This window comes from Chelonia mydas, chromosome 2, assembly GCF_015237465.2.
Source record: "Chelonia mydas isolate rCheMyd1 chromosome 2, rCheMyd1.pri.v2, whole genome shotgun sequence".
Lineage (NCBI taxonomy): Eukaryota > Metazoa > Chordata > Testudines > Cheloniidae > Chelonia > Chelonia mydas.
The window spans coordinates 247367075-247391138 of NC_057850.1; the positions used below are offsets into that span (position 1 = coordinate 247367075).

General features: G+C 46.8%; 1 protein-coding gene across 5 annotated transcripts in view; it reads left to right on the plus strand.

The window, feature by feature from the left end:
• XYLB (xylulokinase) overlaps nucleotides 1–24064 on the plus strand; it is a 146138-nt gene that overhangs the window by 59289 nt on the left and 62785 nt on the right. The window lies entirely within an intron of this gene.

Here is a 24064-nt window from a genome sequence, read left to right on the forward strand (position 1 = left end):
AAACTAGAATTTTTGTTAAATGAGAGGAAGGATGGTCTTGTGGTTAAGACACTAGACTTGAGATTAATACATCTGTGTTCAGTTCCTGGCTTTGTCATAGGAATTTCTGTGTGACTTTGAGCAAGTTACTTAATCTGTCTGTGCCTCAGTTCCCCATCTGCAAAGTGGAGATAATGATAGTTCCTTTCTTTCACCCTTTGTCTGTCTTGTCTATTTCAACTGTAAACTCTTTGGGGCAGGAACATTCTCTTACTTTATGTTTGTACAGCATTTAGCACAATGAAGCACCAATCTTGGTAAGTATTGTAATGTAAATAATAAATGGTAAATTTTAGGAAAAGGTAACTACATTAAAAAACCATGGGCTTAAGTTTTTGCCTGTTGTTCTCCGTCATGTTTATCTTGGAGACACATGCCTCTTTCAACAGTACTCTATTAATTTAAAACTAAATAATTAAAATCCATCCCTCACAGTTATCCCCAGGTATCAGTACAATTGAGAACAGACTGGCTCAGGATGGCCTATATTTTTGCTTAGCAGGGTACAGTTAAAGATTTATATAAAAACAAAGGCCACATAGGAGACAGGTGAAGAAGCTAGTGGTAGATCCACTTTTAAAGGGAGGATATTTCAGTGGGTGATGGGGAGGCATGTCTGATGCCACCAGCTTCAATATTAACATAATAGACTGTCTCCATAAATTAAAGTGTAAACATAAGTCACCATCGCTCCTGTCAGGCAAAAATGGGCCTTTACCATTCTCTAACCGTCAATAACAGCAGAGGCAATGGAATCTGTACTCCAGTCATGTGAGTTATCCCACCAAGTCTCTGTTATTCGTGATTGGAATAACAGAGACTTGGTGGGATAACTCACATGACTGGAGTACAGTCATGGATGGTTATAAACTGTTCAGGAAGGACAGGCAGGGCAGAAAAGGTGGGGGAGTAGCACTGTATGTAAGGGAGCAGTATGACTGCTCAGAGCTCCGGTACGAAACTGTGGAAAAACCTGAGTGTCTCTGGATTAAGTTTAGAAGTGTGTGCAACAAGAGTGATGTCGTGGTGGGAGTCTGCTATAGACCACCGGACCAGGGGGATGAGGTGGATGAGGCTTTCTTCCGGCAACTCACGGAAGCTACTAGATCGCATGCCCTGATTCTCATGGGTGACTTTAATTTTCCTGATATCTGCTGGGAGAGCAATACAGCGGTGCATAGACAATCCAGGAAGTTTTTGGAAAGCGTAGGGGACAATTTCCTGGCGCAAGTGCTAGGGGAGCCAACTAGGGGGGGCGCTTTTCTTGACCTGCTGCTCTCAAACCGGGTAGAATTAGTGGGGGAAGCAAAAGTGGATGGGAATCTGGGAGGCAGTGACCATGAGTTGGTTGAGTTCAGGATCCTGACGCAGGGAAGAAAGGTAAGCAGCAGGATACGGACCCTGGACTTCAGGAAAGCAGACTTCGACTCCCTCAGGGAACAGATGGCCAGGATCCCCTGGGGGACTAACATGAAGGGGAAGGGAGTCCAGGAGAGCTGGCTGTATTTCAAGGAATCCCTGTTGAGGTTACAGGGACAAACCATCCCGATGAGTCGAAAGAATAGTAAATATGGCAGGCGACCAGCTTGGCTTAATGGTGAAATCCTAGCGGATCTTAAACATAAAAAAGAAGCTTACAAGAAGTGGAAGGTTGGACATATGACCAGGGAAGAGTATAAAAATATTGCTCGGGCATGTAGGAAAGATATCAGGAGGGCCAAATCGCACCTGGAGCTGCAGCTAGCAAGAGATGTCAAGAGTAACAAGAAGGGTTTCTTCAGGTATGTTGGCAACAAGAAGAAAGCCAAGGAAAGTGTGGGCCCCTTACTGAATGAGGGAGGCAACCTAGTGACAGAGGATGTGGAAAAAGTAATGTACTCAATGCTTTTTTTGCCTCTGTTTTCACTAACAAGGTCAGCTCCCAGACTGCTGCGCTGGGCATCACAAAATGGGGAAGAGATGGCCAGCCCTCTGTGGAGATAGAGGTGGTTAGGGACTATTTAGAAAAGCTGGACGTGCACAAGTCCGTGGGGCCGGACGAGTTGCATCCGAGAGTGCTGAAGGAATTGGCGGCTGTGATTGCAGAGCCCTTGGCCATTATCTTTGAAAACTTGTGGCGAACGGGGGAAGTCCCGGATGACTGGAAAAAGGCTAATGTAGTGCCAATCTTTAAAAAAGGGAAGAAGGAGGATCCTGGGAACTATAGGCCAGTCAGCCTCACCTCAGTCCCCGGAAAAATCATGGAGCAGGTCCTCAAAGAATCAATCCTGAAGCACTTACATGAGAGGAAAGTGATCAGGAACAGTCAGCATGGATTCACCAAGGGAAGGTCATGCCTGACTAATCTAATCGCCTTTTATGATGAGATTACTGGTTCTGTGGATGAAGGGAAAGCAGTGGATGTATTGTTTCTTGACTTTAGCAAAGCTTTTGACACGGTCTCCCACAGTATTCTTGTCAGCAAGTTAAGGAAGTATGGGCTGGATGAATGCACTATAAGGTGGGTAGAAAGCTGGCTAGATTGTCGGGCTCAACGGGTAGTGATCAATGGCTCCATGTCTAGTTGGCAGCCGGTGTCAAGTGGAGTGCCCCAGGGGTCGGTCCTGGGGCCGGTTTTGTTCAATATCTTCATAAATGATCTGGAGGATGGTGTGGATTGCACTCTGAGCAAATTTGCGGATGATACTAAACTGGGAGGAGTGGTAGATACGCTGGAGGGGAGGGATAGGATACAGAAGGACCTAGACAAATTGGAGGTTTGGGCCAAAAGAAATCTGATGAGGTTCAATAAGGATAAGTGCAGGGTCCTACACTTAGGACGGAAGAATCCAATGCACCGCTACAGACTAGGGACCGAATGGCTAGGCAGCAGTTCTGCGGAAAAGGACCTAGGGGTGACAGTGGACGAGAAGCTGGATATGAGTCAGCAGTATGCCCTTGTTGCCAAGAAGGCCAATGGCATTTTGGGATGTATAAGTAGGGGCATAGCGAGCAGATCGAGGGACGTGATCGTTCCCCTCTATTCGACACTGGTGAGGCCTCATCTGGAGTACTGTTTCCAGTTTTGGGCCCCACACTACAAGAAGGACGTGGATAAATTGGAGAGAGTCCAGCGAAGGGCAACAAAAATGATTAGGAGTCTAGAGCACATGACTTATGAGGAGAGGCTGAGGGAGCTGGGATTGTTTAGTCTGCAGAAGAGAAGAATGAGGGGGGATTTGATAGCTGCTTTCAACTACCTGAAAGGGGGTTCCAAAGAGGATGGCTCTAGACTGTTCTCAATGGTAGCAGATGACAGAACGAGGAGTAATGGTCTCAAGTTGCAATGGGGGAGGTTTAGATTGGATATTAGGAAAAACTTTTTCACTAAGAGGGTGGTGAAACACTGGAATGCGTTACCTAGGGAGATGGTAGAATCTCCTTCCTTAGAGGTTTTTAAGGTCAGGCTTGACAAAGCCCTGGCTGGGATGATTTAACTGGGAATTGGTCCTGCTTCGAGCAGGGGGTTGGACTAGATGACCTTCTGGGGTCCCTTCCAACCCTGATATTCTATGATTCTATGAATAGACTATGGGCTATCTTACCTATGTGGGGGAAATATGATGTACCAAGAACACCTGCCTCCAAGCCCTCCCCACCAGATCTGACTTTCAAATCTAAGAACTTTTCACAAGAACATCTCAGCTGATATCTTCCATTGTTGTATTCGGTGTAGTTGTAGCCCTGTTGATCCCAGGATATTACATAGACAAGGTGGGTGAGATAATATCTTTTATTGGACCAACTTCTGTTGGTCGTCTTGTCTGTCTCTCATCAACAGAAGTCAGTCCAATAAAATATATTACCTCACTCACCTTGTCTCGGCTGATATCAGCTGTTATGAATTTAGATCTGTCTCACCCTTGCCATTGAACCTTGGATTGCAATCACAGTCCTCCTGCTGAGGCAGACTGGATTGGACCTGGTCAGACCCTACAAATGCTACTCTTCAATTAACTAGAGGGGTAGCTGCTGAGCTACAGAAAGCATCCCCGTCTTACAGGGTGCCCTTTGGCAACACTGAATTGAAAGGCTGGATCTGGAAATAAAACCTGGGTCTTCTGCACTGCAGTACTGCTTGTCCATTAGTCTGGCCTTTTTTTTATGATTTAACATCCCATGACTTCTGTTTTAAAGCAATACTTTAGCTTATTACAACATAACTCCCCCGCTCCCTCCAGCTGAATATACCCCAACATACATGTTATACTCTGTTATCACCTGTGTTGTGGCAGCACCTATATGCCTCAGTCAGGGATCAGGACTCCATTGTGCTTGGCACCGTGTCAGTGTTGTCAACCCAAACATTCCAAAATTATAAGTCAGGTCCCCAAAAGTCATCAGATTGGCTTAAAAATAATAAGATTTTTTTTTAAAAAAGAATATATTTTGGGATCTTTTTCTTTGCCTTCTGGTTTACCTTTAGGATCCACTTGGGTCATGTTTTCAAGCTGTTCTCCACAGCCATGAGGACTCGTACCTTTTTCTAAAAATGAAAGCTGAGATTTTTATGTTAGCATGTGACTCTAGGAACTGGGGCTTCAAGAAAAACATCAAATATCATGAGACTCATGAAAAAAATCAGAAGATTTGACAATACTGCTTTGTAAACACACAAAAAAGATGCTGTGTCGTGGAGACAACACACCTGCTTATTTGTGGCAACATTAAAATACATTGTATTTTAAATGTCCATTTATACCTCATTCTTGAGATGACTATTTATAATATCTGAGTGTGACACTGTCCCTTAAACTGTATCTTCCCAACAGATGCTATGGAACATTTTGATTCTTGTTTTGTTGCATCAAGATAAACTTTCAACTATGTAATAACTAAAAGATGAGTTTAAAAAGAACTGCTGGCCCTTATTGCTAATTTTATGCATTTCCTGCTTTTTTCCTCAGTGCTGTTATTTATTTAAATCTGATGCTCTATTTCGGTAGTGATGGCACTGTCTCAACTTTTTTTTTTTTTTTTTTTTGTAAAACAGTTCTGAAATGGGGAAAAATACAGTGTGTTTTAGGGTACTGATATGATCATAGAATCACAGAATATCAGGGTTGGAAGGGACCTCAGGAGGTCATCTAGTCCAACCCCCTGCTCAAAGCAGGACCAATCCCCAATTTTTGCCCCAGATCCCTAAATGGCCCCCTCAAGGATTGAACTCACAACCCTGGGTTTAGCAGGCCAGTGCTCAAACCACTGAGCTATCCCTCCCATCGTACTATAAATATGTTTAGTTCCCCTGCACACAAGATACTCCTTCTCTTGTTTGTTTTGGTAGCTGTCAGTTTTTATTTTTAGTGATTCTTGATGAGATGTTTAAAAGTCTGTTTATCTTTTGGAAGAAGTATATAACTATAGTCACTTGTGTTCATTAAATATAGCACATTTAGGCCTTGTATACACGGCGGATTTGCCCAGATTCCAGGAATTGAGTTGATTTACATCCACTGCTGTAGTTGTATCAGTGCAAACTGCAGCTTTCCTTAATTGACACTTTTGCACAGGTGCAGCTACAATGGTAATTCCTGCTAATTCCTGGAATTGGGAAAAATTCCTCAATTTAAACAAGGCCTTAGTAGGAGATGGGGTAGACATGATCTACCACAATTTACACCTCTATATGGTGTTTTGAAATTTATAGGGACCAATTCTTGGTGGTACAAATGAACCAGAAAACTGGTTTAGCTGGCTACCTGATAATTTCTCCATCCAGCCCCAGAATATGGGAGTCACAAAGGGTATGTAAAACCATTTTTGTACCCCGACCTTCCCTGCCCCTCAGATCCTGTGCCAAGTGCAGCTTGGTTGGACCCAAGAGTCTGGGCTGTAATCTTAAATGCAATGGAAGATGGATAAGCCAGAAAGCCTCAGAGTTTGAAGGGAACTTGTTTAAGGATATTTCCTGTCTGCTAGAGTGCCTGGATGAGTAACAAACAATATAAACATTGGATAATCTACTGTAACTTAATGTTTATGAATTAATTTGTCAACTTTATAGAAAAACTAAAAATCGCTTTTATTTATAGAAACTGGTTCTGTAGTAGAAAAACCATAGTGACACTGAGAAATCATAGTTTGTTTATTTAGTTGTTTCCAGTTGCAGCTATCGAAAACTCTAGGTGCATTTCATACTTAAAAAAAATCTTTGGCAAAAGTCTAATTGCAAAAATCTTAAAACAACCCTGTACTTGCCATGTGTATATGTTCATGTGTGCACATGTACACATTCCTGAAAACAATTTGCTTATTTACCAGGAGAGGGCGGTAGATTCCATCTCATGATTTTTTTTTTTTTACTGAAACCAAAATATATATTTTTTGTGTCTCAACCCTGTTTTTAAAACTGGCAAAGTCAACAGATGGTACTTGTGAGAAAAGTTAGACCTTGTATAAATCATGATTTAAAGGCTTTAATGTGTTTGTCATTGTGTTGCAGTTGTTCCAATCTTTCTCAATCAGATTTCAAGGGAAATGATTGAGCAACACCCTATATCCTGTTATGATTATTTACTTGATGGGTAGGTAGAGTGTTGCCAACCCGGAACAAACAAATGAAGCTTGCTCTGCTCCTGTTCTTTATATCGTCTGATTCAGTGATCTGCAGAGACAAGGTGAAGGCTTTGTGTTCCCTTTTTCTCTGGGTTTTGATTGTACTATAAACGTCTTCTGTATTGTCACTTCTCTATTTTTATGGCCAGCCTCTCTGAAATTTAATTTCTGCTCAACAATTAAGAGTTCAGAGATCAGATCCTAGACCTGTCTGATGTATAGATTGGGAACCTGTTGTGATAAAGCCCTGCACCTCTTATATGTCCTCTGAAACCAAAACCATGACACCTTTATAGTGAAAATTATGGTGTAAGTAGCCTCCTGACACAGATAATCCCAGCTGCTTAGAAGCTTATCCTGTTCCCGTGGAAGTCAATTATAAAACTTACATTAATGTCAATAGAAGCAGAATAAGACCTTTACTTTGGCTGGGGATCTTACATGTTAGGGAATCCCAATCAGGGTTTTTATCCTGGTTTGGGGGAATCCAGTGTTAATGACAGTGTCACTAGCCCCAAAATAAGTAATCGAGGGAGTGAACCGTATGCTTGCCTTCAGCTGAGTCAAGTATATTTTGGACATTGAAGGAAAACTGTACATGTGGCGGGGAGGGTGGGGGAGTTACTGTGATGTTGACAGACCCAATCAGTATAATAACTTCTGTGTATTCAAAAGTGCCCATAGGTGACTATATAATGCTGTAGCTTTCTGATATTGTGCTAGTGTGATTATTAGTTTAGGTTTTTAGGAGTCTGATTCTCACCATCTAACTGTCATCCAAAGGGTAATGGAGATGGATATAATGTTCTGAGCTTTATAGGCTAAAACATTTATGTTAAAACCCTTTGTCTGTATTTATTACATATTGCATTGTCCCCTACATGTGGAAATCCATTGCTTATGTTACCCTACTAACTGTGTGGACAGTACACATGCATGCTTAAATATTAATGGCTGTAGTACCAGGCATGCCCACCTTTTTGCTCTCTTGCTAAGAATACGGTAGGTATTGTTTTCTAAAGTGCCATGTGTTAATAGTATTTCAAGTGTGTGAAAGTGCATTTCTTCTGATTGAGTTAAGAGGTTAGCCACATCTTTTTAAAAACTGCAACCCCAAGATACTAGTTATAAAAAATGAGAGAGTGCCAGTCTAGGCCCTTTCTAGGGTTTAACCTCGTCATTGTTGTCGCAGCAATGAGATTGAGATCCTATATTTAAAAAGAAACCAAAGCATAGATCAGTGTGAGAGCAAACTCCAGTGTATCTAGTGGAATCTCCCTCCTTCCTTCAGATACTATTTTACTCTCTCCTTGGTTTTCCTTGGTGTAAAATTGCTGAAAAAATGCTAAGCAAACCAAATGGATCCATCTTCCCTCCCAGAAGCTAGCTGGGAAATGGAGGGAAAAGATATTATATTGGAGTCAGAGAGGTTCACAAAATATTCCTGGTGGAGATTTGACATTTAGGCATATCATTGTTTGTGTCACGATGCTATCTCATTAAGTCCCAACAGTGTGACATTATGGTGCAGACATTATGATGCAATGTCAGTCCATTTGATGATGGGGTAACTCCCTGGCTCTGCAAAGCTAGAGACCACTAGTCCTAGGGGCATTCATCTCACAATTTCCCCTTCAGCCCATAAAACAGAATATCTTGCTAATGGTTCAGTGTGAATTATTGGTAAAACTTTCAATGGCTTCTGTGTTTGCCTATAGTCACCGTCACTTGTCTTGCTTATAGTAACCAGTATCTAACTTCCTACTTGATAAATTATTACAAGCTTTTGGGAAACCTTAATTCCTAAAGGTACTGTATTGAAAGCTTATTCTATCAACTTCTTTACATTCATTGCTCAAGAATCTGGCTACTTGAGCTGTAATTACGTTACACCTTCCTTCCTAGCTGAAAAAAGGAACCTTTGAAGGAGCCATGGTGTAGCTGCATACAGATTAAATTGACATTTTTGCCCTGAAGGATTTAAATTTCTCAAAGAAAAATCAATACTAAAATGTTGTGTTGGCTGCTTGCTGGTTTCTAGCTGTTGCTCAGAGTTCTGATGTTGTTTCAGCAGCATGAGTGCAGGCGGCTCTCTGTTTTGAGGCCCATTGCTTCATGAAGCATATGAAAACAGCTTAAAATAATGTAGTGCTCTTGACAGCAATCAAGGCCTCTATTTAACCACCACATGGGCAGTGCAAGCTTCCTACAATGCCCCTTACCAATACACCTCAACCTTTCTCTGTGGGGAGAGGATTGTTAGCTCTAGAGGTGAGAGAGGTTAGTTTTACCTTCATATTAATTAAAGCCATGATCAAAGTCAATGTCAAAACTCCAGAGGGTCCCAAATCCTTATAGATGAAACTGTTTACAAGGGTCCCAGTTCTGATGTGGGGACCAGCTTTTCAGCATACCTCATCTTATATCACACAAACCAGCAAACATCTATCAGATAGCAATGACTTCCAGTCATGATTGACCAGAGCTTGGATTTGAACCAGTGACCAGGAGGTGAAAGGTTTGTTAGCTGAGCCATCTAGTCCACACAAAGAGCTGCTTTTTCATCTGGCAGAGGGAAGTAACAGAATCAGTTTAATATTTTTTAGGCACTTACAGATAAAATGCCTCCAAAGGAAGTGACCTAATGTGTTATAAGGAAGCAGCCTACGTGCACTAGAATTTTTTACATGCATTGTCTTGCTTGGAATTTTGTTGTTGTTCTCTCGTTATCATCAGAAAGGAAACACAGCTAAGACAGAAAATCTGAACACTTAAAGAGATTGGAAATTGCATTATCTGCCTTTCTTTTGAAAATTGATAAGATGCTGTCATTGTCCGAACAATGGCTTTAATGTTTAGTCCGCATAATGCCAAGTATTTAAATGTGATTCTTGTGCCCAGATGATTTTTTATTCTTTTTCGGTGGAGATACTATTCACATGGCCTCCTAAAAAATGATCAGGCTATCTCTGTACTAGGTCTACTAGGAAGCTGCATATAATCATAGAAATTAAAAATGTTAAAAATGTATTAGGTCATCCAGTTAGGGACTATTTCCTCTAGTATAGTTTCTAGTGCTTTTTCCAGTCAAGTTTTAACTGACTCTGGTGATGTGGCTCCTATTCCTTGTTTTGCGAAGCTATTCCACAGCATAAAATATTTCACTCTTAGGAAGCTTTCCCTGATATCCCTGTATTTTCTTGTCTTCGGTTTAAATCCGTTATTTCTAGTTAAACCTCTCCATATCACTGTAAATTCCTCCCCTTTTTTAGTGCTTGTAGCATTATCAAAATACTACAGTTATTATTGTTGTTACTTGGCTAAGCTGTACATATTTACTGCTTTAAACTTTCCTCCTATGTCCCTCCATTTTTCTATTTTGGTTGTTCACATGTGAACGAAGAGATTGGACTCCAGTCAGCTCCCACAGAGATTCTCCTGTTGTTCCAATTGTCACAAACAGGTCGGAGTTAATTCTCCATTTACTTGTCTTAGGTGTCCTGGCTTTTCTTATACACTTGTCATTATATGTCACTTTTCATTTATGGATCTCAAAGTGCTTTACAACTGCATCAGCCCAGGTTTGGCCCAATAGAATGTCTTTCTAGAATGACAGGGAATCATACCCCTCCCTCCATATGCTGTATTTCCTCACGTATACACTGGAATTTAGATGAATTTGAGGTTTTGTTCCCTGAGATTGGGATGTGGTTTATGGAATCATAGAAATGTGGGGCTAGAAGGGACCTTGAGAGGTCATCTAGTTCAGCCCCCTATGCTGATGTAGAACCAAGTAAACCTAGACCATCCTTGAGAGGCCTTAGTTTAGCCTGTTCTTAAAAACCTCTAAAGATGGGGATTACACAGCCTTTCCTGAGAACCTGTTCTAATACTTAACTGTTACACTTAGAAAGCTTTTCCTAATATCTAACCTAAATCTCCCTTGCTGTAGATTAAGCTCATTACTACTTGTCCTACTTTCAGTGGACATGGAGAACAACTGATCACCGTCCTCTTTGTAACAGCTCTTAACATATATGAAGACTATTATCACGTATCCCCCTGCCCCAGTCTTTTTTCTCAAGGGTAACTTTGCCCAGTTTTTTTAAAACCCTTCTTTGTAGATCAAGTTTTCTAAGCCTTTTATTGTTTTTGTCGCTTTCCTGTGGACTCCATCCAATTTGTCCACATCTGTCTTAAAGTGTGTTGTCCAGAACTGGACACAGTACTGCAGCTGAGGCCTCACCAATGCCATGTATAATAGAACAATTACCTCCCATATCTTACATTCGATACTCATGTAAATACACCACAGAATGCGTGATGGGTTCAGTCACAGAGACCCCCCTTGGGACTGCCACCTGATGTGCTGAGACTACCTCTGAGCCTGTTTCCCCTGGCAGCTTGGCACTTCAGTACCCTGTCTTGTTGAGCCAGACACACTAGCCTGCTACAAACGCAGACCCAGGCCTGAACCACGTCCCCCACAAGCCGCAGACTTAACTGAAAACAGCTTACGAAGTGCTCCTGTCTCTAGCACCCAGACACCCAGTTCCCAATGGGATCCAAACCCCAAATAAATCCGTTTTACTCTGTATAAAGCTTATACAGGGTAAACTCATACATTTTGTGCCCTCGATAACACTGAGAGAGAGATATGCACAGCTGTTTGCTCCCCCAGGAATTACTTACTTACTCTGGGTCAATTAATAAGCAAAAAGTGCTTTTATCAAGTATAAAAAGTAGGATTTAAGTGGTTCCAGGTAATGACAGACAAAGTAAATTACCAAGCAAAATAAAACAAAAACACACAAGTCTAAGCCTAATACAGTAGGAAACTAAATGCAGGTAAATCTCACCCTCAGATGTTCCAATAAGCTTCTTTCACAGACTAGACTCCTTCCTAGTCTGGGTCCAGCAATCACTCACACCCCCATAGTTACTGTTCTTTGTTCCAGTTTCTTTCAGGCATCTCTTTGGGGTGGAGAGGCTATCTTTTGAGCCAGCTGAAGATAAAGTGGAAGGGTTTCCTGGGCCTTTTATATTCTCTCTCTTGTGGGCAGAAACCCGTGTATTCTCCTGTGCAAAATCACAGCAAGATGGAGTCTGTAGCCACATGGGCAAGTCACATCTCTATGGATGATTCAGCTTTTTGCAGGCCGATGCCATTGTTTACATGTTAGTTTAAACATTCCCAGAAAGCTCAGATGTGGATTGGCATCTCCCAAAGTCCATTGTCAGTGAAGTGTTTCTTGATTGGGCACTCACTTAGAATAGTCCTTTCTCAAGAAGCTGACAAAATGCTTCACTGAGGCTACTTAGAATCAAAGAGGTACATAGCCAATATTCATAACTTCAAATATAAAAATGATACACATACAGACAGCATAATCATAACCAGCAAACTACAACCTTTCCATAGACACCTCACTTGGCCTCTTCTGTACAAGATCTGGTTCAGCCGTAGGACCCTGGTTGCAACAATGATCTATACAGTGGTTCTCAAACTATTGTACTGGTGACCTTTTCACACAGCAAGCCTCTGAGTGCGACCCCCCTTATAAATTAAAAACACTTGTTTATATATTTAACACCATTATAAATGCTGGAGGCAAAGCGGGGTTTGGAGTGGAGGCTGACTGCTTGCGACCCCCTATGTAATAACCTTGTGACCCCCTTAGGGGTCCTGACCTCCAGTTTGAGAACCCCTGATCTATATGGTCACAGTTCCTGACAGTAACGTCACAGAATGATATTAGCCATTTCCACAACTGCATCACACTGTTGATTCATATTTAACTTGTGATCCACTAAAACCCCCAAATCCTTTTCAGCAGTACCCCTGCCTAGCCAGTTATTCCTCATTTCCTAGTTGTGCATTTAATTTTTATTTTCTAAGTGTAAGTATGTTGCATTTGTGTAATGGGGTCCACTCACGGGAGGTGGCATCTCCTTGTGGCTCCTGTGGGGATCAGCTGTCACCAGGTCTCGTGCCCTTTTCTGTCCTCTTGCTCTCTGGGACTCAGCACACTCCATCTTCGTGTCTTGGCCCTTCGGCCAGGTCACCACAGTCCTCCCCTTACAGGGGTACTAAAGTCCCATTGGATGACTGTCCTAAGCAGTCTTCTGCTCCATTGGCTGGTCTGTGCTACCTCCCCAATGGCTGGTAGGGGTACCTGTGCCCACTGACTACTCTGGGTTCCAGCCCAGGGACCCAAAAGGAAGTGGAAAAGAATAGATCATTCTAGGAAACTTAGGAGCCCCTACAGAACTTCATACATCTGGTACTGTCCAAGCAGTTAGTGCATCCATGTAAAAAACATTGTGCTTAATAAAATCATTTCAAGAAATTTTGAAGGCTGCAGTTAAGTTGAAGAAGAGAAGTGTGTGTGTGTGTGTGCATGTGCGCATGCACGCATGCACATACACACACACACACACACACACACAAAAGATTTCTATTTTTTTTATAGTTGATAGTGTGTCAGGGATAAATCAGTTTTTAGAGGATACATATGGTGCAAATAAACTGATAAATGCATTTGTCAATCTTTAGCTGATGTGACAGGGTCGGGCCAGATGGCTACAGAAGAGTAATAGAAGGCAGATATATTAGCCCCAGGTTAAGTAGGTCCCTTTTCCCTGGGTAAGGTAACAGGGAAGGTTCCAGAACAATCTGGAACCTTCTGGAGACAATTAAGACAGACAGGCTGATGAGAACACCTGCAGGCAATCAAGAAGCTGCTAGAATCAATTAAGGCAGGCTAATCAGGGCACCTGGGTTTAAAAAGGAGCTCACTTCAGTTTGCGGTGCACGTGTAAGGAGCTGGGAGCAAGAGGTGCTAGGAGCTAAGAGTGAGAAAGCATACTGTTGGAGGACTGAGGAGTACAAGCGTTATCAGACAACAGGAGGAAGGTCCTATGGTGAGGATAAAGAAGGTGTTGGGAGGAGGCCATGGGGAAGTAGGCCAGGGAGTTGTAGCTGTCGCGCAGCTGTTCCAGGAGGCACTCTAGACAGCTGCATTCCACAGGGCCCTGGGCTGGAACCCAGAGTAGAGGGCGGGCCTGGGTTCCCCCCAAATCCTCCCAACTCCTGGTCAGACACAGGAGGAGTTTACCTGGACTGTGGGTTCACAAAAACGGCCAAACTAAGGGCTGTCGTGAAGCTCCAAGGTGAGCAAATCCGCCAATAAACACAAGACCCACCAAGGTAGAGGAGGAACTTTGTCACACTGAGTATGTCACTAAATCATGCTTTAGCTCTTCTTCCTGTTCCATCTTGATATATGCTTATCAACTGTGTTGGTTCCTGTAAAATGCAAACTGTATGTGGAAGGTGCCTTATTATGTTGGATCAGCTTCTAAATAGAGCCTATTTGCACAAATTAACTAGCTTTCCCACAAGATATAACTATTGTGGCAGAGCTCCAACCTTGTCCCCTTGGGTCCCGTGCTGCCAGGTGGTTTATGCTACTCTCAGAGGCTCACTGCAACCCTCCTCGTAGCCCTTCTCTCTCTAGACTGATTAACTTTTGAACTGTGCTCTTGTGGTGGGGGTTTTGACTGAGTTTGTGGGGACATGGGGTGTGGTGTGGAGCCTGCCCCCTAGTCCATCCGTGTGTCCCCCTTTGCCCCCCCCCCCACCACCACCATCATTGGACACTTACCATCTGCCTTCAGCTCCTGCCTCTGGGATTCAGCTGCTCACCTGGCTTGCCATGCCCTTTCACCACCATTTGGGCCAGAAGCAGCAGCCAGCCCACACTGACTTTTTGTGCAGGCGCACGTACCCCCCACAGCTTTGCGCCTTGCTACCTGCCCCATTTGCCCCTTGCAGCTTTTTGCCCCTCCCCTTTTCCCCAGCCTCCCATACTAGCTTCAGTTTGTTTGCCTGCCCCGCCCTTTTCCCTCTGCAGCTTTTGTTTGTTTGCCCCGCCCCAGCCTCTGAAGCTAGCTCCTTGGTTCCCTGTCCTACTTCCACCCTGGTTCTCCCCGCTCCCCATGCGGTTCCCCTGCCCTGATTAGCCCCTTGCTCAGTGTGCCCATGCCCCCTCCCATGGGCTTGTGCCCCTCCCCATTTTAGTTTGAACCCCTTTTAACTACACCCCCCATGCTGTTGTATTCCCTCCTCCCCTAGTGCAGCTGCAGCCCCTCATGCCCCGTTACCATCTGAAGCCCGTGTGAGCCCCGAGGTGACTGTCGCTTCGTGTGCCGGCGGGGAAAACCCCGGAGTGGTGGAAGGTGATCTCCCCTCCATTTATGAGGAGATCGAGGCCCTGGGTCTGAACCCAGTCATCCAGGGGGAGGATGACCCTCTGCCAGCGGGCCTCGATCTGGATGACCTCACCCCCACCCCCCTTTCCCCATGTTCCCTCCCGCTAACCGCTGCTTCTGCTCCAGCCCCCGAGGGTCCCCTGGGCTCCTCCATCGGCCCGGCTGCAGGTGGCACCCTGCTGACAGCCGCCGAGCCTACTGAGGCGACGGCCGGTGCCTTGCGGCTGGGACCCGAGTCCCATGGGGTATCCCTCGTAGGTGTGGGGCAACCGACCTCCTTCCTGGGCGGGGACCCCACTGCAGACTGTCCACCTCCCGATGCCGTGGCTTCCACACCAGCCATGGAGCCAGAGCCCGGCCTCATTGGGGGTCCCCTTCCCATCCCCCAGATCCCTGAGCCCAACCGAGAGGGGCCACCTCCCAGTGGCCCAACTACTGGGGCCCAGGATCCTGCGTCTGTCCCTCTCCCCGACTTTGCTCCTGACCCCTGCCCCTATTCCTGACCCCTACCCGGCCCCTGCTCTTGATCCTTGTCCTGCCCCTAATGCCAACCCCGTCCTTATCCCTTCCACCTCTCGTGATGCCATTGCTGCCCCTGGGGCTGTCACCTCCTCATTCCCAGAGGATAGCCCCCAGGGAGCGGCCTCTGTATCTCCCTGTCCCGACCCACCAGGGGCTGCTATCTTCCCTCCGCCGCCCGCAATTGAGCTGGGGTTTGAGGCGGGCCGCGTGGCGCTGGCCCATCGGGCGCCACGTCGGGGGTCTGCCCCTTGCCTGCCTGTCTTGGTAGGCCACGGGGCTGTGTCAGAGGCCCCTCCAGAGAATAGCCGGGGGCCAGTGACCCTAGCCCCCCATACGCTGCAAGAAGAGCTGCGGGAGTTCCTTGAAGATGTCTGTGGCTCCCATAATAAGGTGAAGCTCGCTCTCCAGCGATGGGGGGACTTCCATCAAATCCTCCGGGCCACGAGGGCCCTCACTGGGGAGGGTAAAAGGACCGAGAAGCAGGCCGCCACGGCCTATCAGCAGGTCCACCTCTTCCGTGACTCCTTACTCACCTACGGGGTAGGTCACGGTTTGTTGCGCGGCCCGACGGGAACCGCGAGTGACCCTGCCGGCGAGGATCCACTCCAGCCGTCCTCATGGCACCTATCATCATCGCAACATTGAACACCTGGGGCTGTAGGATGGGTCTCCGCAGGTGCCAGGTGCTCTTCTTCCTTTGGGAGGGGGGGTACTCTGTGGTTTTCCTGCAGGAGACCCATACGGATCCCGCTGCTGAAGACAGCTGGCGGCTGGAATCGGGGGACAGGGTCTACTTTAGCCATCTCACAGTTCGTATGGTTGGAGTGCCAGCCCTGTTCTCCCCCGACCTATGGCCCGAGGTGCTGGTGGTCGCTGAGGTTGTGCCGGGTCGCCTGCTGCATCTCCGGGTCCTCATGGAGGGGCTCGTGGTCAATCTCATCAATGTCTATGCCCCGACATTGGGCCCAGAGCAGCTGCGTTTCTATCAGCAGGCGTCCGCCTTCCTCGGCACCTTGGATCCTCACGAGTGCCTGGTCCTGGGCAGGGACTTTAATAACACGCTCCAGGAGCGGGATTGCTCGGAGACCGAGCAGTGCCTGGCTGCTGCAGACATCCTCCGGGAGATAGTCGAACATCACTCCCTCGTGGACGTCTGGTGCGACCACCACCTGGACGACATCTCGACATTCACCTTTGTCCGGGTGGAGGCCCATCGGTCGCACCACTCCCGGTTGGACCGCATCTATTTATCAAAGTTCCACCTTTCATGGGCCCATTCCTCCAGCATCCGGCTGTCCCCATTCTCTGATCATTATTTAGCCACCGTGATGACCTCTCTCTGCGCAGAGAGGCCAGGGCCGGCCTATTGGCATTTCAACAACAGCTTGTTGGAGGATGTGGGCTTCGTGGAGTCCTTCTGGGAGTTCCGGCTGGCCTGGCGAGAGCAGCGGTGTGCCTTTCCCTCGGCGCAGCAGTGTTGGGACCTGGGGAAGGTGCACGCCCGGCTCTTCTGCCGTGACTACACCCAGGGCGCCAGCCGACGAAGGGATGCGGCGATAGAGCAGTTGGAATGGGAGGTCTTAGAGCTGGAGAGGTATCTGGCTGCCAGCCCCGAGGATCTATCCCTCTGCGGGGCGTGCCGGGAGAAGCAGGAGGAGCTCCAGGACCTCGAGCACAATCGGGCCCGGGGTGCCTTTGTTCGATCCCACATCCGCATCTGCCTCCTTCAGGAGATGGATCGCGGCTCCCGCTTCTTCTATGCCCTGGAGAAAAAGAGGGGGCCCAAGAAGCATGTCACCTGCCTCCTCGTAGAGGATGGCACCCCCCTCACTGATCCGGCGGAGATGTGTGGGAGGGCCAGGGCCTCCTACGCAGGCCCTTTCTCCCTGGATCTGACCGATTCTAACGCTTGCAGAGTGCTCTGGGACGACCTCCCTACGGTCAGCGCGGGCAACCGAGACCAGCTAGAACTGCCTCTCACTCTGGCTGAGTTCTCGGAAGCCCTCCGCCGCATGCCCACCAATAAATCTCAGGGCATGGACGGGCTAACCGTGGAGTTCTACCACGTGTTCTGGGATGTCCTCGGCCCAGACCTAGTCACCGTCTGGGCCAAGTCTTTGCAGGGCGGGGTCCTCCCTCTTTTGTGCAGGCGAGCCTTATTGCCAAAGAAGGGGGACCTCCACATTTACTAAATTGGCATCCCATCTCGCTCCTCAGCACGGACTACAAAGTTGTAGCGAAAGCCATCTCACTGCAGCTAGGGTCCGTGCTGGTGGATGTGGTCCACCCAGACCAGACCTACACTGTCGCAGGCCGCACCATCTTTGATAACCTGTATCTGGTCTGGGACCTCTTGGAGCTCGGATGTAGGGATGGTCTGTCGTTCGCCCTCCTGTCCTTGGATCAGGAGAAGGCATTTGACAGGGTGGACCATGGGTATCTCCTGAGCACTCTGCGAGTGTTTGGCTTCGGACCCCAGTTTGTGGGTTTTCTACAGGTGCTGTACACCTCTGCAGAGTGTCTGGTCAGGCTCAACTGGACCCTGACCGAACTGGTCAGCTTCGGGCAAGGAATACGGCAGGGGTGCCCCCTCTCAGGCCAGCTGTACACTCTGGCGATCGAGCCCTTCCTCTGTCTCCTCTGTAGGAGGTTTATGGGGTTGGTGCTGCGAGAGCTGGAGCTGTGGCTGGTCTTGTCGACGTATGCTGACGATGTGCTCCTTGTGGTCCAGGACCCGGGTGACTTGGCATGGGTGGAGGTTTGCCAGACCATCTATTCGGCAGCCTCCTCTGCCCGGGTCAACTGGGTCAAGAGCTCTGGCCTGGTGGTAGGGGATGGGTGGCAGGCGAGCTCCCTCCCACCCACGCTTCAGGCCATCCAGTGGAGCGCGGGTCCGCTGCTCTATCTCGGGGTTTACCTTTCTGCCACGCATCCGTCTCCGCCGGAGAACTGGCATGGTTTAGAGGGCAGGGTGATAGAGCAGCTCCGGAAATGGACAGGACTACTCTGGTGCCTCTCCCTTCGAGGGAGAGGACTGGTGCTTAATCAACTAGTCCTGTCCATGCTCTGGTACCGGCTCAACACCCTGGTCCCAGCCCCGGGTTTCCTGACCCACCTCCGGACATCGATTCTGGAGTTCTTCTGGTCAGGACTGCACTGGGTCTCTGCAGGGGTTCTCCATCTACCCCTGGAGGAGAGAGGACAGGGCCTGAAGTATCTACACACTCAGGTCCATGTCTTCCACCTCCAGGCCCTGCAGAGGCTCCTTTTTGGTGCAGGTAGTCCGGCGTGGAGCGTATTGGTGCACGCCTTCCTGCGCCGCTTCTGAGGGCTCCAATATGACTGGCAGCTCCTTTATCTCCATCCGAGAGGTCTTCTGCGAGACCTCTCTGGGCTGCTGGTCTTCTACCAGGATCTCCTCCAGACCTGGAAACTGTTCTCAGTGACCAGGTCCGTGGCGGCCACCATGGGGGCAGATCTCCTCGCGGAGCCCCTGCTACACAACCCCCAGCTTCGTGTGCAGGTGGCGGAGTCCCCCTCGGTGCGCCAGAGGTTGGTCCTGGCAGAAGTCACGAGAGTCGGAGACCTCCTGGACTACGACCGGGGAGACTGGCTGGATCCCCTGATGCTCGCTCACGCACGGGGCTCTCCAGGCCTCGTACTCCCCGGCGTGTACTTCAGGAGGTGAGGGCTGCTTTGCCGCCTGCTGCTCGGGTTTACCTCGACCAGGTCCTAAGAGAGGGCACGCCCCACCCACCCTCCACCCCAGACCCTCCGGACCTTTTCATCAGGCCCCTTCCCCATGGACCTGAAGGCCCCCCCCGCCCCTTCACCGTGAGCCGGCTGCAAGATCTGCAGCCGGTCCGCTTCCAGACCACGTCGAGGAAACTTCTATACATGCTCGTGCTCCACACCCTTCACGTCCTCACCCTCGTGTCCCGCCCCGATACAAAGTGGCGGGACCTCCTCCCACCTCTGGAGGGTGAGGAGCCCCAGTGGGCCAGCCTATACTCCACTCTGGTCCCTAGGTCCGCTAGGGATATCAGTTGGCAGCTCCTTCACGGAGCCGTGAGCATGGGCTTGTACTTGGCACGGTTCACCCCTATCCCAGACACCTGCCCCTTTTGTGGCATGAGGGAGACCCTGGCGTATGTTTACCTGGAGTGCGCCAGGTTGCAGCCCCTGTTCCGGCTCCTCACGAATATTTTGTTACGTTTTTGGTTGCACTTTTCCTCTCACCTCCTTATCTGTGCACTCCCTATTCGTGGCCCCATAAAGTCACGGGACCTCCTGGTCAACCTCCTCCTAGCCCTGGCTAAAGTGGCCATCTATAAAACCAGGGTGAGGAGGTTGGCCGATGGAGTCTCCTGTGACTGTGGGGCCTATTTCTGATCCTCCGTCCATTCACGTATCTGGGCAGAGTTCCTCTGGGCGGCGTCCACTGACTCCCTTGACGCCTTTGAGGAGCAGTGGGTGCTGTCCGGGGTTCTCTGCTCGGTGTCCCCATCTGGTTCCCTTCGTTTGACCCTTTGACCGCACTCCTGTCACTGTTATTTCATTAGTTGTCCCCTGTAATTATTTGGTTTCCAGGTCCTGTGGACCCCCCTCTTAGTCTTGGGGGTGATCCTTTAGCACTTCCTGGATCCCAATAGGGCTACTTTGCTGTACCCAACTGGCTTGGGTTTATCACACTATATATAGTTTTACTTATTTACTTTATTGCATTTGAGATAAACTAAAAGAGGAACAGTTGTATGGGGATCATAGTGTACTGAATAGTCTATCAGAAAATCTGTGTTGTCTTACACATGGATACTTGGTGGTGTCTTTCTTTTTACAAATTGATATTAAACATAATTAAAGATTCTAAAAAATAAACATTCATTATAAACATAAATAGCAAATAGCAGCATTTGTTGGGTAACAGATTAACTGATTTGAACATGACTTGGGTATCTCTAGAATCTAAAATTATGGTCAATTGATTTATCATTTAGTAAAGCCCCAGGATATTTAAATATGTGCCTTATCACTGATAGAAGCTTTCTGCAGTGTTATTGTTTTGATATGTTGCGTTCAGTAGGTTAACACGGTAGGATGTTTTTTGCCATGCCAATTATTGTGTTCTGTAATCTTATGTCAGTGGCAGAGTGGTGGTCCTAAAAATTTGATTTATCCCTGACAAACTATCAACTATAAAATGATTAGAAATCTTTCCCTAACCCTATATGAACTTACTGAACACAACATATCGGAACAATAACACTGCAGAAAGCTTCTACCAGTGATAAGGCACATATATAAATATCCTGGAGCTTTACTAAATGATAAATCAATTGACCATAATTTTAGATTCTAGAGATACCCAAGTTATGTTCAAATAAATTAATCTGTTACCCAGCATATAATAGTGTTTTCTGTTTATATTTATAATGAATGCTTATTATTTAGAATCTCTAATTATGTTCAATATTAATTTGTAAAAGGAAAGACACCACCAGTTCTGAGAGCTGGTCTAATTTACAGCATTCCCCTGTGGGCAGCTAACAGGCTGCTCAGTATATTTGCAACAAATGAGAATCCCTGTAGCTCATGCAGGCTTTGGGGGCTGTACTCCAGCCCCACCCTCTCCTGTATTCTCTCCCAATACTCCCTATATGTCAGGTTTTGCAGGGACTGGGGTGTTTGGAAGACAACCTGTGGCTGTGTTCCTCTACCTGTAGGGTGGAGATTCTCCCCCAGTCAGAACCAGGGCTGCTAGAGCTCCTTTTCGCTACTCCAGCCCCTTTATCCAATGTACAGGGGCTGAAGTAGAGGTGAGTCTTTATACCTTATGTAGGAACCCTTATTTAGGCACCTAAATAAGTGATCTCCAGTTGGAGCTGCTGGACGCACAGAAATTCTGAAAATCAGGTAACTTATTGTGGTCTATTCAGTGGTCATCTTGGAACATACAAAATAGTACTGTAGTTTAATGCCCAGAATCAACCTACGTAATGGGAACTCTGTGAACAGTATGTGAGAGAAGATGATAATCACTGTAGCGGGGTGGTCACCCCACGCCTGCCCTGAGGGGCTTAAAACAGCCCAGGAGAGGGCTGTGGCTGGGGGCAAGCAGCTCCTAGGCTGATTGGGGAAGCAGCATCAGCTGTGGCCATGCCCCAATCAGGGCTCAGCTGGCCCTTATAAGAGGGCAGTGGGCCAGGAGCAGAGAGTCTCTCTCTGCCTTTAGAGGGAGAAGGACCTGGCTGCTGGGGAGCATACCTGAGTACCTAAGGTGGAGCAGGGCCGGGGGAAGGCCAGAGGAGCTTGTCCAATTAAGTGTTTCTAGTTAAATAACTTACATTTACCAAGGACTGAACACTTGTGCTCCAGACAGTGTGACATCAAAGCTAATTACTAAATGTTGAATTTTGCCCTTGGATGTGGATATTGGGTACCCACAGAAGTCCAGAATTTGGCCCTTAAAGTGGAAAGCTAGAATGAAGTACTTCTGGAATGTTTATTGAAGAGAATGAATTGTATTTTAGACAAATTGTACTTTCTTCTTCAAGTGGCCTCTACATATTCCCATTTGTTTGATCAAGGTGCCTGCACAACAAGCTTCTGAAACCTTCTGAAAAGCAGTGTCCATTGGGATCACTCACCCTTCCCTCCCCACTCATCTTGGAGGTTCTGAGGGTATAAAAGGGGAAGTGGTCTTAATTCCTTCTAACCGTCAAGAGTGCAGTGAGCTGGGATCTCACACAATGCCTTCAGTGCTTTCCTCCTGGTTTATTCCTATTCTCTGTCCTTTCAGATCAAATTTTGCTTATAGTTTGTCATTTAGTCTGTCCAGTTTGTTTTTTAAAAGAAAAGAGGAGATGCCTGTCTGTCACAGGCTTTGTCTGGACCCACAGGAATGGGAAGGCTGCCTCATACACCCCTACTGACAGGGGAAGCTCCTCATGCTGTTCGTCATCAATGTTCCTCTCCAGGTTGACCTAGGAGACCTAGCTATGTGCCTAACATGGCTCTCTAGCTATTGGATCCAGTTTCCAAAGGATCTGGATCCACAGATCCTAGAACCTTCAGACAAGCATGGATTTGTGGCTGCAATACCCAGATCTGGATCCAGCAGCCACACATGGTTCCAGAGTTGCAAGATCTGGGTCTGGCAGCCAAGCATGGATCCGGGAGCTGCAGAACCTGGATCCACAACAGAGCAAGGATCAAGAGCTTTTTTTGTTTTTTTTTTTTAAAAGCTTAGCATGGATCTCTTGTTGACAAGTATAGATCCAGATCCTCTAACCAGTCTGGATCTAGCTAGCTAGCCAACCATGGATCCAGGGTGAGAACCTGGATGCAGAGTCAAGCTTCATTGTCAAGAAGGGATCAGGTTGCCTAGGATCTAGCAAACGTGAGGATCTGACGCCTTCGATTGTTCTGTCACTTTTCTCGTGGTTCAGTCAGGTCAGTGGAATATGGTACTGCAGTTCCAACACCATAATCTTTGCAGAACTGCTTGCCTTATTGATTCTGTGCTCAATATAGTAGTGTGAGCAAGGAGGGCCAGTGTGGAGGTCCTTACAACAGTTGAAATGGGAAATGCATTACAAGTTTTTGATCAGATCAGATCTGGACAGTGGATAGTATTTTTACATTGTGCTTCCTGTTTGGCATTTTCACACACTCAATGCCCTGCTAGTCTGAGAGTGTTTCCCCCCTTCTATTGCTCCATCTATGAGACCCTTGCCCTTTATGTGGGGACAGAAGGACCGTCCATTCTTAGACTCTTCTACTGTCAGAATTCTTAGAATCCAGTTTACTTGGTTCTGGAACTGTCATTTCCCTTGGTTCTGGGTAGGGACTGTTGAGGTTTCTGTAAGGACTAAGTTGTCTAAGACTGTGGTTCCCAAACTTTAGTGCTATGGCTCCCTTACAAATATTTTAAAACTTGGTGGCTCCCCACAACCAAGTACCCTTTTTTTTTTTTTTTTTTAAATACTGATTCAGGACACTAGATTCAAGTTGGACACTGGAATTCTTTGTTTGTTAGATTTGAAAACTTGATCCTTAGCGTATAAGTACTTGATGATTCTAGAGATTTTCTTGAGGTGAGATATTCAAAGTTGGAATGGCGTCAGCTGTTCCTGAGAACAGGTTTTGAAACCAGACAGAGATGGATGTTCATGGAAACTCACGTTCAACTCCAGGAAAAAGTTCATCAAAATGGGAATACAATACAGATACATGAATTTAGTAGTAGGTCTTTAATAGCAGTTTGATCTTTTTCATTCTCTTGTTTTAAGATGTCTGATAACACTGGAAATATCTTAGTAACTACAGTGTGTATGGTAACAACCATTGTTTCATGGTCTCTGTGTATATAAAATCTCCCCACTCTATTTTCCACTACATGCATCCGATGAAGTGAGCTGTAGCTCACGAAAGCTTATGCTCAAATAAATTTGTTAGTCTCTAAGGTGCCACAAGTCCTCCTTTCCCCTTTCAATGTGGCATCTCCAAAGACAAGGCTACTTCATGAATTTCCTGATTTTTTTTCTTTCATATCTAGTATATTAGTATTCCTACCTAGAAGTGTTAGGTTCAGTACATTCAATTTGTTGGGTTTCTAAGTGTCTCCGTAGTT